Source organism: Apostichopus japonicus, chromosome 10, assembly GCF_037975245.1.
Source record: "Apostichopus japonicus isolate 1M-3 chromosome 10, ASM3797524v1, whole genome shotgun sequence".
Lineage (NCBI taxonomy): Eukaryota > Metazoa > Echinodermata > Holothuroidea > Aspidochirotida > Stichopodidae > Apostichopus > Apostichopus japonicus.
In genome coordinates this window covers 10,899,588-10,913,093 of record NC_092570.1, presented here as the reverse complement: position 1 = coordinate 10,913,093, position 13,506 = coordinate 10,899,588, and the positions used below count along the sequence as shown (strand labels likewise).

General features: G+C 37.5%; 1 protein-coding gene across 2 annotated transcripts in view; it reads left to right on the top strand.

Moving 5' to 3' along the window:
* LOC139975464 (nucleoside diphosphate kinase homolog 7-like) overlaps positions 1 to 13,506 on the top strand; it is a 31,598-nt gene that overhangs the window by 690 nt on the left and 17,402 nt on the right. The window lies entirely within an intron of this gene.

Below are 13,506 nucleotides of genomic sequence, written 5' to 3'. Positions count from 1 at the left end.
ATTGACTCTGAATGCTGTTTGCTATACTCTGAGCCTCAAAGCTCAAACAGGTCAGGCCCCAGAGAGTAGTGGTATTATGCTGAGGTAAGATTGGGTTTTGTTACGGTGTTAGATTTCCAAACCCCAAAAATATTTGCAAAACTGGGAGTAGGGTGTTAAATTACTTAAAAAAAAAACACAAATTGATCAGCACATAACTGAAATGGATTCATACTCATGAATACTGTAACTCTGCTTCGCTGCAAAAAGTTTAAGTTGCCTGATGTTTCGTTGCTAGTAATATTTGAAGGTGCGTCAATTACGAAGTTGCGTCAATTATGAAGCCTTTACTATACTGATGCTACTTGATAGACTTGGCCTTCTTGTGTACGACATGCAACGGTTAAGTTAACCTGTAGCCTACTAGTGTAACGTTAAACCTTATAGCCTAACTTTGTACATTTATCATTTCAATCATGTGAAGTTTCAAGTTTATTTTCCACTTTCCTTATATATAAACAGTAGGTGGTGTGTCATTTGCATGGTTTACATATTGACATCAATATTTGGTTGTTTTAGGTATTTGACTACAACTTACAAGTCAGCAGCATTTACAATTCATTTCTTGACAAGTCCAACTTTAAGTTTAAGGAAGCTGTGGTTTTAATATCCTCTGGACGAAGTTTCATCAAAATTTCAGAAAATTTTGTAGGCCCAACTGAGGTATTGCAACACCCCTGTACCCCGGCCGAGCGGTAGCGTGGGAAATCAGGCAGCTGGAGGCCACCTGATGTCAGGGCAGGGGAAGGGGGGAGGCGAAGACTTATGCTAGCAGGGCTTGAACCAATACACAAAAAAGAGAGAAGAATATATTTTAAGAGAACTGGGTCTCAAATCAACAATTTAATAGCTTAATTAACTTTCAACATACACTTAACAAAAATAAGGCAGTGACTTTCTGCCGTATACAAATATAAAAGCAAACAACGGGCAGAGATTCAGTTTAAATAAATAACAAATTACACTACATACCAGGGCGTGGGCAGCACGGCTCTTAAGAATCACGAGAGTGAATACCCGACACATGGCGCCAACGGCAGACTAAACAAATACTGCCTAATGTGGTCCGCCCCGATTAACTTCTGCAATACCTCCGGGGAGAGCCCTAATTTGACCCTACCTCCGGAGTCTATAACATGCAAAGAAGCCAACCAGGACGGGAAATTATTAGTTGTACGATACAAAAGGAATGGCGCCCCGTAGTCAGCCCTCACTCCCGGACCCGCTCTCTAAAATAAATGAACCTTGCCTTTAAAATAATACTATACTGTAATTGCCGTGCTGCTCACCGCTGGTCTCCAGTTCTCAGCCCGAACTTCAACGAAATAAATTAAGTGTCCACAAAACAAAATACATAAGAAAAACAACGTCTTAATTAAACAAGGTAAAGAGAGCAAGTCAAATAGATACACGCTAAACAGAACAACTCGTGTAATAAAAGAGCGAATGCCTGGAATGCTGGTGATGTCAGACGACGGGGAGAGCGAAAGAGACCTGCATAATAAAACAAAAATAAATTGAATGGTGAATGAAGGGACAACAAATCGCAGGGTAAATTATTCAAACAAAACGGGAAAACATATTCTTAGTAGCCCTGGGCGTGTTCGAAATACGGGGTACACGCATCCCGAACAACCCAGGGCGTAACAGTATTCTCTATTTTATTTGGTGGTTACAAGGATAAGTATATTTCTTCCTGAGTCACTGAGATAACAACAAGAAAAGTTATTGGCTGTTCCTCTTATTGTGGTCTTATGTTACCTTAATGTACCTAACCTATACTGCTACTGACACCATAGCATTGTAAGAAATGGGGACAGGTTTTGCAAAAGAGATTTCCCTGTGAAAATTTCATTGAACCACAGAGAGTAGAACTGTTTGGCTAGGCCTAACTTACAATTTAAACGATTTTGACCTGGGCTACGTTCCAGACTGTACAGTAGTTTCATTGATACTGAAACTGCATATTTTGTCTGTTTGCAAAGTCTTCCATGATCACAAATTTTGTGGTCGAGGTTTACATAGTTTTCTTGCTTCAGGGTCCATTAGTAAGAGCAGTGCAAGGATTGTGAGTTGTTTGGGCACTGATAATATCCAGGACAAAGTTACATAGCCGGCAGTCGGTGCTGCCTGTGTTGAAGATCTGTTAGTAACTTACAGTACTTAACAACTTGGATATGGGCCAAATGTAGCACTTCTATACTATATAACCATCACACGCTTAAATTGTGTAGGAATACTAATAAATATTTCAAAATTGAAAACTTGTGTTGTAAAATAAAAACCTTCAGTTGTCCATTGTTATCTTTACTGATACTAAATAGCCTCAGCTTTGTTAAGCTAGAAATGTTTCACCATATTGCAGGATTAAAATTCAAAAAGTACTTTAAATACAGTTTTTGTAACACTAAATCCTTCACCGTCTACCTGTGCTTCCCATATGTTATCTTATGGAGGACGGAGCACAAGTTGTTGTGGTCTGTATGAGGACTAGGTTAAGAAGTTCCCCTTGCTCTTGTGGGAAAATTATTTTGAATGGTACCCACGTTGTTTCCAAGCTTGAAGTTAACAAGAATTATGTATTGTATACAATCAGAATGATTGAGGTATAGTACTGTTACTATATGAATAAGTTGCCTTTACATATGCTTAAATTGGAGTAGCCAAAACGATAAATCACAGTCATGAATTGTTTTCATTTTATTTGTTTGTTTATATATTTCATTTTCCACAGATACAGTAATAAATATATAAATGTGGAGGGGAATCCTCTAAAAGCCAATACAAGCTTAACAAAGTAAAGGACTCCCAAGGAAAAAGTATATATAAATGAAAATATAACTCCTGTCTTAATAAGGAATAATTAATAACATACTGTACAATATAAACGATGTAATAATACTGAGAAATTACTTCTTTTTAGCGTTTTTCTAAATGTTACTTTAGATGGTTTAGATTTTGTAGCAGCAGTTGAGGAATACCATGTCCTGATTGCACGATTCTTTAAACTTAACGTACCAAATGTTGTATTACATAAGTTGACCGGAACCTCTGTGCTGTGACTGTGCATGGCGCTGTTAATAGTAAAGAAGTCATGAAAGGCTGCAGGTTAGCCATTCCAAGCCTTGTAAGAGATTGTGGCTACATTCAGCATAATAATATCGCTAAATTTTAATAAGTTGAGCAATTTGAAAAGTGAGCTATATTCAGAATGAGTTATATGACGAATGACTTTCTTTTGTAGGATATCAAGAGGGAGACAAAAAAAAGAGGGTTTCATTTTCACCTGAATTTTATACAGTGTGAATAGAAAAAAAAATTGTTTCAAAAGGCATGGTGTTCAGAACTTCAACTTGAAGTGAAGAAATTATTACTGTAAATTGTTTCCAATTTATGGTCAGAAATGCTAAATTAGCGATCGTTAACTTTACCGTAGCGCTGTTTTTCTATACAGTCACGTAGATTTAGCTCGATTGAGCTAAATCATATAACGTTACGTGCACGTGCATTGATGCATTGCCTACACTACGATGTTCGCAATACCAGTGTACTAAATGTAATATCTGCATAGCCTACCTTACATTACATTGCAACAGGGTCAGAAATAAGCAGGGGCGATGGGTGATTCGCCCTAGCAAGTGCTAAAAAAAGCCCTCTGAAAGCACAATTGCGACGGCTAAAAAGAAATATAAGAAAATCGCCCTCGTAATATCAGGTGTCTGTGTAAATTTAATTGTGTCATGCTTTTTGCTTTAGCTAGGGTTTGCAGTAGCAGCGCGAATCGCACAAACAGTTCCCACAATCTCGCATCACATTTGATCAAATTTGAAGCAGTGCGGGAGGGTCGCGCACAATCACCGGGAACTTCCGCGCAGTCACTGGCAAATTACGGCCTCCCTGGCACTAAGCAATTTCAGTACCAGCGACAATAACCTCAAATCCCTAAAAATATCCGACCACATGGTAGCCTAACTTCAAACTAAGTCAACATGGAACTCTAACCTAGCCATCTGTTTATTCGCTCAAGTTGTGTCGCAAATAAAACATAAAATATTCAAGAAAAACTGCAATCTTTGACAACATATTAGCCTAACAACCACACTAAGTCAATGGGAAATGTAGCCTAACCATCGGTTTGCCAAAAAAATAATAGCAATACATTGCGTAGCTTTGTTTACATACTTTCCTTGCTGCTATCGTCGTGCGCAAGGTAGCCAACCCCACACGTAGTCAACGAGAAAATCTAGCATAAGCATCTCTTTATTCGCTGAAATTGTGACGCAGTTAGCTAGAACTAAAATATCCATGAAATACTGCAACCTTCGACCACAGGTTAGCCTAACAACCACACTAAGTCAATGGGAAATGTAGCCTAACCATCGGTTTGCAAAAAAAAAATATTGCTGGAAATCGGCAGTTGTTTGGAAGGTATGTGCTACATATGTCTTAGAGAGGGAATGTTGTATTTTACGTACACCGTTGCTGTGGCGATGGATTGAAGGTTTTAACTTCGATTACTTTTCAGCTGTATAATGGTTTCGAATTTGGTGGTGGGTGATTTTATCCACACACGAAAAAATACATGATTAAAGGAAAGGGCACCTTCAGTAGAAGTAAACCTGTGTTTTCTATTTCAATTGATGGGTTATTGGTTTTTCGTCATATATTCGGTAGATTGACGTTATTTGCTAAACGATCGCAAATTTTGGCAATTAAAGTTTCAATGAATTTGCTATACGGTCGCAGCTAACTAGGAAGAGGGTAATTGTGCTTACTTGATCCTGATGAATGCTTACAACCTTTTCCGTAAAGAGCATATTGAACTTTGGAAAAGCGCCCCCTTAAACCTTAAAAATGCCCTCGTAAATACATTAAGGGGGGCGTTTTTAACTTTTCATTTTCCAAAATAGTCCCCCAGAGCCAAATCTAAATTCCTACCCTGCATTGCAAGTGTTGCACTATATTTGAGCCAAATTTAGCTTTAGCTCATTTCTATCGCGTGCCGTTTTAATCAACACTCTACCTGCCGAAGAAGACTAGGATTGTCAGATTTTTAACATCTAGTTAAGAACCCGTTTACGCAGATATGATATTTCAGTTGAGAAACATTCCACAGTCAAATAAGCCTATTGTTGATTAACAGACTTTATAGAGCTACAGCACTTTGCTGCCTGTTGTTACTGGCTTACTCTCTACATGTACCTTGCTAATTTTAAATACATTATGTAGTATTGAATTAAGTACTTTTTTTAATTTGTTTGTTTTTTTGGTTTAAAAGTGATGTTGAATGAGGTGTCTCAAGTTACCAAGAGGCAAGGGAACCAAAATGAACACTCGGGAAGGGCAGTTTCCGGCCATCTGGGGGGTTTGTAAAACCAAAAATTTTCTTGTACGCTCTGCGCCAACTGATGGTGGCGCTCCGCTCAGATAGTCGTGCCTAAAACTTTGAAAATCCTGGCTACGCCCCTGGTACTAATACTGTCGGCAAAATGTAGCATCGTGAAAAAACGAACGAAAACATTGACCGATTGTGTTTTGGGTTCAGTAAAATAATTTTCACAGAATTTTAACCCTCCCCTAAGGCCCGTCCCCTTGGGTAGGGGGTGAGTCAAATATTCAGATATTGGCCATTTTGACTCAATGGGAAATTTCTTAGAGGAAACACTGATACCAACATTTTTGCCACAGTGTTTGCAATATTGATATATGTTCACACCAAGTAAGTTTACTATATACTCAGAGAAACTTAATACTATGTACATGCTTGATTGGCTTACCATCCATGAAAATATCTTTTTTCAAGAAAAAGATTTACTTTTATTGATAAAATGTAGCTGGTTTTATCAAGATTAAGTGATAGCTTATTAGTTGCAAACCAGTCGTAAAATTTATTCAACTCCATGGATACTACAGGTATGTCATGTAAAGTATTCAAATTATTGGGTTTGAAAAATATACTAGTGTCATCTGCAAATAAAATAGTTTTTGCAATATTAGAGATATATGACAGATGTCATTGATATGAATAGAAGTGGTCAATATTGAACCTTGAAGAACACCAGAGCAGATTTCTGCATAGTCAGACATGGTGTTCTTAAACTGTAAACGTTCCATAAGTAGCTGTTTTATAATTTTCTTACAACTGTTGGAAATACTGAAAAGTCAGGACATTTTATAATCCACCCAATTGCTCACATAAGATAAAAAAAAGAAAGGACTGGACATCTGGGTAACACACTACCTACAAGTGTCTGAACATATTAAATGTTTACTTTGATATCTATGCAGTATTATAATGACAGACAAGAATATGATTGACTGGCATTATTTGTCTGGGGCAAAAACACTTTTTACCACTTCTTACCACCTCTTACCACTTCTTACCACAAGTTCAAACACAAGTTTAATCTACACATCGCCAATGATAAAGGAAAAAATGTATAGTGAAAGAATATAAATTTTGTGTTAATAGACCTGTGCTTTTATGAATTCACACGTTTCTGGAATTTTACAGTGAACTGTAATGCATACATACTGTAAGATGTTATAGAATTTTCTCTTTCTTGAGGAATTTGACTCAAGACAGGTATTAAATTAACTCACTCTGTGAGAATCTAATCAAGCCATATCACCAATTCACACAGTTGAAAAGGCCAACATTAAACAGAGCAAAATCAAACAGGTTGTCAGTATCTTTGTCCTTTGAAAGAACATAAATTTGTGCTCTTAGTATTGTGACATATATACATTATCTTGGAAATGTATGAAAACATGTTATATCAGCTGCAGTCATAGAGTCACCACCATAAAATGTGATTACAATTTTTTTCCATGGATATACTTAGATTACGTGTACCAGAAATATGAGAAATTTTACAGTTTGAAATAGTTCAAGGAAATCCCAGTAAATTGAAAGTAGTAACCTCATTTGTGCTAAAGTCTGGAGAAGTTGGCAGAAGGGATTTTTATCACATTCTTTTGGTGTTACAATGAAGTAACTGGAAATTTTTGCACCTCTTTGCTACAGTACAAGCTTCATATCCTGCGAGCACCAGGACAGACTGATAACTGCAGCTGTGGTATAGTTTAAGGCTATGGGCTGTGTGAGAGGAGTTGTCTTTTGAATGAAGTTAGGCTGGGCAACGAAGCGACTTAAATGGAGACATAAAACCAACCATTGTCATCAATTCAAATCAATGACTTGGACTTGAATCATGCTTTGCTAAAAATTCTTTACCACTTGTTGTATACATGTGTAATATTTATTTTTGTCATAAATAGCCATGATAAAATTGTTATCCCTTCTCTTTTGGGTTCAATGTATGCAAAGTGTTTTGCTGTATATGCTGATATGGGTGCAGTAGTTATGATATATAGTAATTCTAAGGTCTTGCTGGAAGCAAAGAAAACCATGCAGTTACTCTAGGTTTGTGTGTGTGTGTTTTTACAGTATGTGTGCCTGTGAAGGATGTGATTGTGCATAACTATGTGTGCCTTGGGTATGCAATCACTCAATTAGGGAATGATTGATAACTGTCATACATATTGTGTAGATGCATTATAGTAAGTAGAAGAACTCTATTGTGATGACACAGCAACTACTGTACAAGTTGGATTGCAATCAAACTTGATGTGTTGTTGAGTGCTGGCATGTTGTTTACAGTACACCTTTAATATGTTGCCATGCATATTAATGTGCAGGTGGGGTGTAATGATAATTTGTAGCAGTCAATGTGGATGAAATAGCTCAATATGGACATGATGGATGTTTGTCAAACTTCCTACAGTAGGTATGTAGATGTGTTGTAGTGAGTAGAAGAACAGCTATTTGTGTTCGGTGCTCATTTAATGAATATCATTAAAGAGGTTGCAGGGTCAGATGTGTTAAATCTTCAAATTGTGATAGTTCCACAATCTGCAAGACTGCAACCATAAGTTGCATTGTATTAACATTTGGTATGGTATTGTTGAGTGATGAAATGTACAGGGTAAAGTTTTATTCCATGTCCTAGAATGTGTTACCACAATCAAAAAGTTGATTCTCATAACATTTCCAGAACTTTCTATAAAAATCTGGCAAGAGAAAAAAAATAAATATGGCTCGATTACAGTAAAATTTCAGGTTATGTAAACAATCAAGGGATCAAATGCATAAAACATTTTGCAAAGCCTCAATTTCATTATTAAGGTTCAGTAGGAACTGTCTAAGTCTTGTCATAGAAATAATGCACTACACTCTGAATTCAACTTCTGATGTTCAAAATCCCACAAAAAGGATAGAAATAAGTAACTTCTGTAGGACAGTAACATGGTCAATTAAATAAAACTATAATATTAATAGACAGGTCCACCTCCTATAGGATGGCCCTGGGGTGCTTGTCCTGCTAAGGATCATCAGTTAGATTGCACCTAGAGACACATGCCTTCTTCACTGGCAAGGCATTCAAATGCCTCCATCATCATCAGATGCATCCTTGTGTGGATTGGGGACCTTTTGGAAACTGAAGCTGCCTGTGAGAGATCTAACATATATAAAAATCTGGCAAGAGAAAAAAAATAAATATGGCTCGATTACAGTAAAATTTCAGGTTATGTAAACAATCAAGGGATCAAATGCATAAAACATTTTGCAAAGCCTCAATTTCATTATTAAGGTTCAGTAGGAACTGTCTAAGTCTTGTCATAGAAATAATGCACTACACTCTGAATTCAACTTCTGATGTTCAAAATCCCACAAAAAGGATAGAAATAAGTAACTTCTGTAGGACAGTAACATGGTCAATTAAATAAAACTATAATATTAATAGACAGGTCCACCTCCTATAGGATGGCCCTGGGGTGCTTGTCCTGCTAAGGATCATCAGTTAGATTGCACCTAGAGACACATGCCTTCTTCACTGGCAAGGCATTCAAATGCCTCCATCATCATCAGATGCATCCTTGTGTGGATTGGGGACCTTTTGGAAACTGAAGCTGCCTGTGAGAGATCTAACATATATAAAAATCTGGCAAGAGAAAAAAAATAAATATGGCTCGATTACAGTAAAATTTCAGGTTATGTAAACAATCAAGGGATCAAATGCATAAAACATTTTGCAAAGCCTCAATTTCATTATTAAGGTTCAGTAGGAACTGTCTAAGTCTTGTCATAGAAATAATGCACTACACTCTGAATTCAACTTCTGATGTTCAAAATCCCACAAAAAGGATAGAAATAAGTAACTTCTGTAGGACAGTAACATGGTCAATTAAATAAAACTATAATATTAATAGACAGGTCCACCTCCTATAGGATGGCCCTGGGGTGCTTGTCCTGCTAAGGATCATCAGTTAGATTGCACCTAGAGACACATGCCTTCTTCACTGGCAAGGCATTCAAATGCCTCCATCATCATCAGATGCATCCTTGTGTGGATTGGGGACCTTTTGGAAACTGAAGCTGCCTGTGAGAGATCTAACATATGGGAGCACATCAACAAGCTGGAGTTGAAGGCAGTAATGACAGCTCTATGACAAATTCACTTCTGGCTGTAAGAGGCATTCAGCAACTGCCTGTTTGAACAACACAACAGTAGCTCATACATCAACAGGCTGGGGGAAATGAGTTCCTCTTGCTTTGCATGACAATTTGGGATATGCCAAGTTGGTGTCATCATAATGATCATGTAATTCTCAGGGCCTCTCACAAGCAGGCAAAGACAACCAAATTGCAAGTATGATGTCGAGGGCAAAGCTGCTCCAACAGAGTAGCAACTGTCAACCTGCATAGCCCTATTTGATTCTGAAAGCATCTAAGCATGGACCTGTTCATTTCCTAGAAAATGCAAAGATTCCAACCTGCTAGAGACTCTCCGCATCTGCTGTCACAGTGTTAGTTGAAGGTGGTCACTTGGCCTGACTGTGTAGTCTTTATCGAGTTTACCCTAAGGTCACAAGCTTTTTTGAGAATGTTTCACTATATGGCATAAGTGGCGAGAAGAACTGTACTTATTCTTCACGATTGGTCAAATTCTATGACTGAGGTTCCACATCATAGGTTACTTCTCATTTATTGTATAAAACACAAGATATCGATTTTGTTATGTCTCTTTTCAAACTCTTCACAATAAAGAATTACAGACCATTATGGCTTTTGATTCCTTGTAGAAGTCATAAGGAAATTAACAAGGATGATGGCATGTTTGTGGGTGTATGCTTATACTGTATGTGTGTGTGACACAGTGGCTTGTGGATCCAGCTTAGTGGAAAGTTTTTCTGGCAGTCATAGGTCAACAGAGGTCAAAACTGAAAACATAGTAAACATGATAGCTCCAAGAGATTGAAGTTCATACTTTACATGTGAATTCACATTTTTTGTAGAAGTCAAAGGTCATTTGAGGTCACCAGTGGTCAAAGTCAGTACACCTTGTCACACAATAATCTCAAATATAGCTCGGCTGATCTTCATTCCTAACATGTGGATCCAGAGGCACTCTCAACGATGTGGTAATTGTTTATTTTTTTAGTAATACTAAAGTCATGTACTATTGATGGCTCCCTGACCACCCCTAAACATACAGCTAATTTTTGCCAGTGTAAAGTCAACCAAAATACTGTCATAATCTGAGAGCTGTGGGTTTTTCTTTTCTTAACCATAATTGCTTTTGTGGATAAGGGATCAAATAAATTTACCACATTGTTAGGAGTGCCTTTGTGTGGATCCAAATTTGAAGCTAAATAAAAATCATCTTATTTTTGAGAGTCCTGGAGACCAATCTGTATGTATGAACTGATGGCATCCCTCTGTCACTTGTTGCACAAGATTGCATTATTTGATTGATGTTTGAGTTGGGCTAGTTCCAAAATTTCTAGCCAAGAATGTGACCCTGCTATTCATACTTTAAAAGTTCAGAATGGTAGGTTAAGTATAATTCAGCCTTATGATGCAATAGGTAGGTTTCATCAAGCTGTGACATATATTGGGACATGTTTCTGGAAAGTTATCTGGAATCCCAGAGGGTTATAATGAGTGCACCTCTCTCCTCCAGAGGTAGGACCTGCACATACTTGGGCTCCAGGGATTACCTGACTTCATAGTTATTGGAACATTTGTCACTCTGGAACTGAGGCATTTAATTTCAACCATTCTTCTTTCCCAATCTATATGAGGACTGGTGACTTCATTCACCACTCCATGTGTGGTCTTGTGTCACATGATCTGTCTGTCTGGTGGTTATCAGTTGCTGTTCACCTCATTGTACCATGTTTCACCTGGTGGTGATTGTGATCAACTGTGGTTTCTTAAATGTCATTGGTTGACACTTTGTTCACCCTTCCCACCCTCTTTGTAACTTTGGTTCTGCTAATAATAATAGTGCGAAGCGTAGAAGGGACATTGCATTGACGAGTTACCAACTTGACAAAACGACAATTATCTGCAAATTGACGAGTTGACGAGATGGTAACGTAACAAAATTCAGAAAATTGACGTTTTGACGAGTTAACGGATCTCATCAATGCATCAATTTTCTGCAAATTGACGAGTTGCACACTTACTACGTATACCATCTCCACAAGATGACAAAATTCAGAAAATTGATGCATTGACGAGATCCGTTATCTCGTCAAAACGACAATTTTCTGAATTTTGTTATCTTGTCGAGATGGTAGTAAATGTGCAACTCGTCAATTTGCAGAAAATTGATGCATTGACGAGATCCGTTATCTCGTCAAAACGTCAATTTTCTGAATTTTGTCATCTTGTCGAGATGGTAGTAAATGTGCAACTCGTCAATTTGCAGAAAATTGATGCATTGACGAGATCCGTTATCTCGTCAAAACGTCAATTTTCTGAATTTTGTCATCTTGTCGAGATGGTAGTAAGTGTGCAAATCGTCAATTTGCAAATAATTGATGCATTGACGAGATCCGTTATCTCGTCAAAACGTCAATTTTCTGAATTTTGTCATCTTGTCGAGATGGTAGTAAGTGTGCAAATCGTCAATTTGCAAATAATTGATGCATTGACGAGATCCGTTATCTCGTCAAAACGTCAATTTTCTGAATTTTGTCATCTTGTCGAGATGGTAGTAAGTGTGCAAATCGTCAATTTGCAGAAAATTGATGCATTGACGAGATCCGTTATCTCGTCAAAACGTCAATTTTCTGAATTTGTCATCTTGTCGAGATGGTAGTTAGTGTGCAACTCGTCAATTTGCAGAAAATTGATGCATTGACGAGATCCGTTATCTCGTCAAAACGTCAATTTTCTGAAGTTTGTCATCTTGTCGAGATGGTAGTAAGTGTGCAAATCATCAATTTGCAGAAAATTGATGCATTGAGGAGATCCGTTATCTCGTCAAAACGTCAATTGGGAATTTCCTAATAAGTGGTTCTCCCACATACAAACACACCATGCTTCAATTGTACAATGTAAAGCAAGTGCAGTTTACACAATGCAGTTGCTGTGGGCCGCTACATTTGTGAAATTCTGCCTGAGATGCATTATGGTTATGTTGTAACAAAGAAGACAGAATGAAAACATGTTATCAGATCATGAGGGCATTCATACACGTTTGTGACTTGACATCTGATAACTTGTTCATTGCTTGTGATCGAATCCTTTGCCGACATCATAGGCGTAGGAGGCGGGGGGGCTGCAGCCCCCCCAACCAAAATTTTTGGTGAAAATTCGGGCAATATGGTGATATTTTTTCGGGCACCTACTGAAAGAAGAAAAATTTGGAGTGTGTATTTCAATTTTTTTTAGTGAAAATTCGGGCAATATGGTGATAATTTTTCGGGCACCTACTGAAAGAAGAATAATTTGCAATGGTTAATTTGCAATGGTTTTTCAATGGTTAAACTGATATTATTATTATTATCGTTATTATCGTAACGACTTCCCCAATATTATAACCAATATGAAAGGGTGATAACATGGAAAATATAACCAAAATTTTCATGCGCTTCGCGCGCATTCAACATCTTAGTGTGCATATCATATAAGCATTCATCGGGTAAAGGCATGTGATGTAATAACTGATGAATGCCTATATGATATGCACATTGAAGTGTTGAACGCGCGCGGAGCGCGCGAAAAATTTTGGCTATAATTTTCGGGCAAGTCGTTACAGCCCCCCCAAATCAAATTAGGCTCCTACGCCTATGGCCGACATCGCTCATAAATACCTAAACCACTACGGTCTTTGTGGCTTCGCTGCATAATTCCTTCATACTGTGACTTTTGTGAAGAACTTTTAAGTTAGGTAATTGAAAACAACACACTCTGGTTTTGTCATAGCAGTTTGAACAGCAGTTGTTCTTGTTATGAAAATGTTTTTGTTTTACTGCCATTATCAGATGATGCTTCTAATGAAGGCTAAATGGGTAAATTTTGTCCATTTGTGTGCACCTTTTTGATTGTATTAAGTACTGTTTTAGCAATAATGACAAACTTAATAAATATTAAACAATGTATGAAAAAAA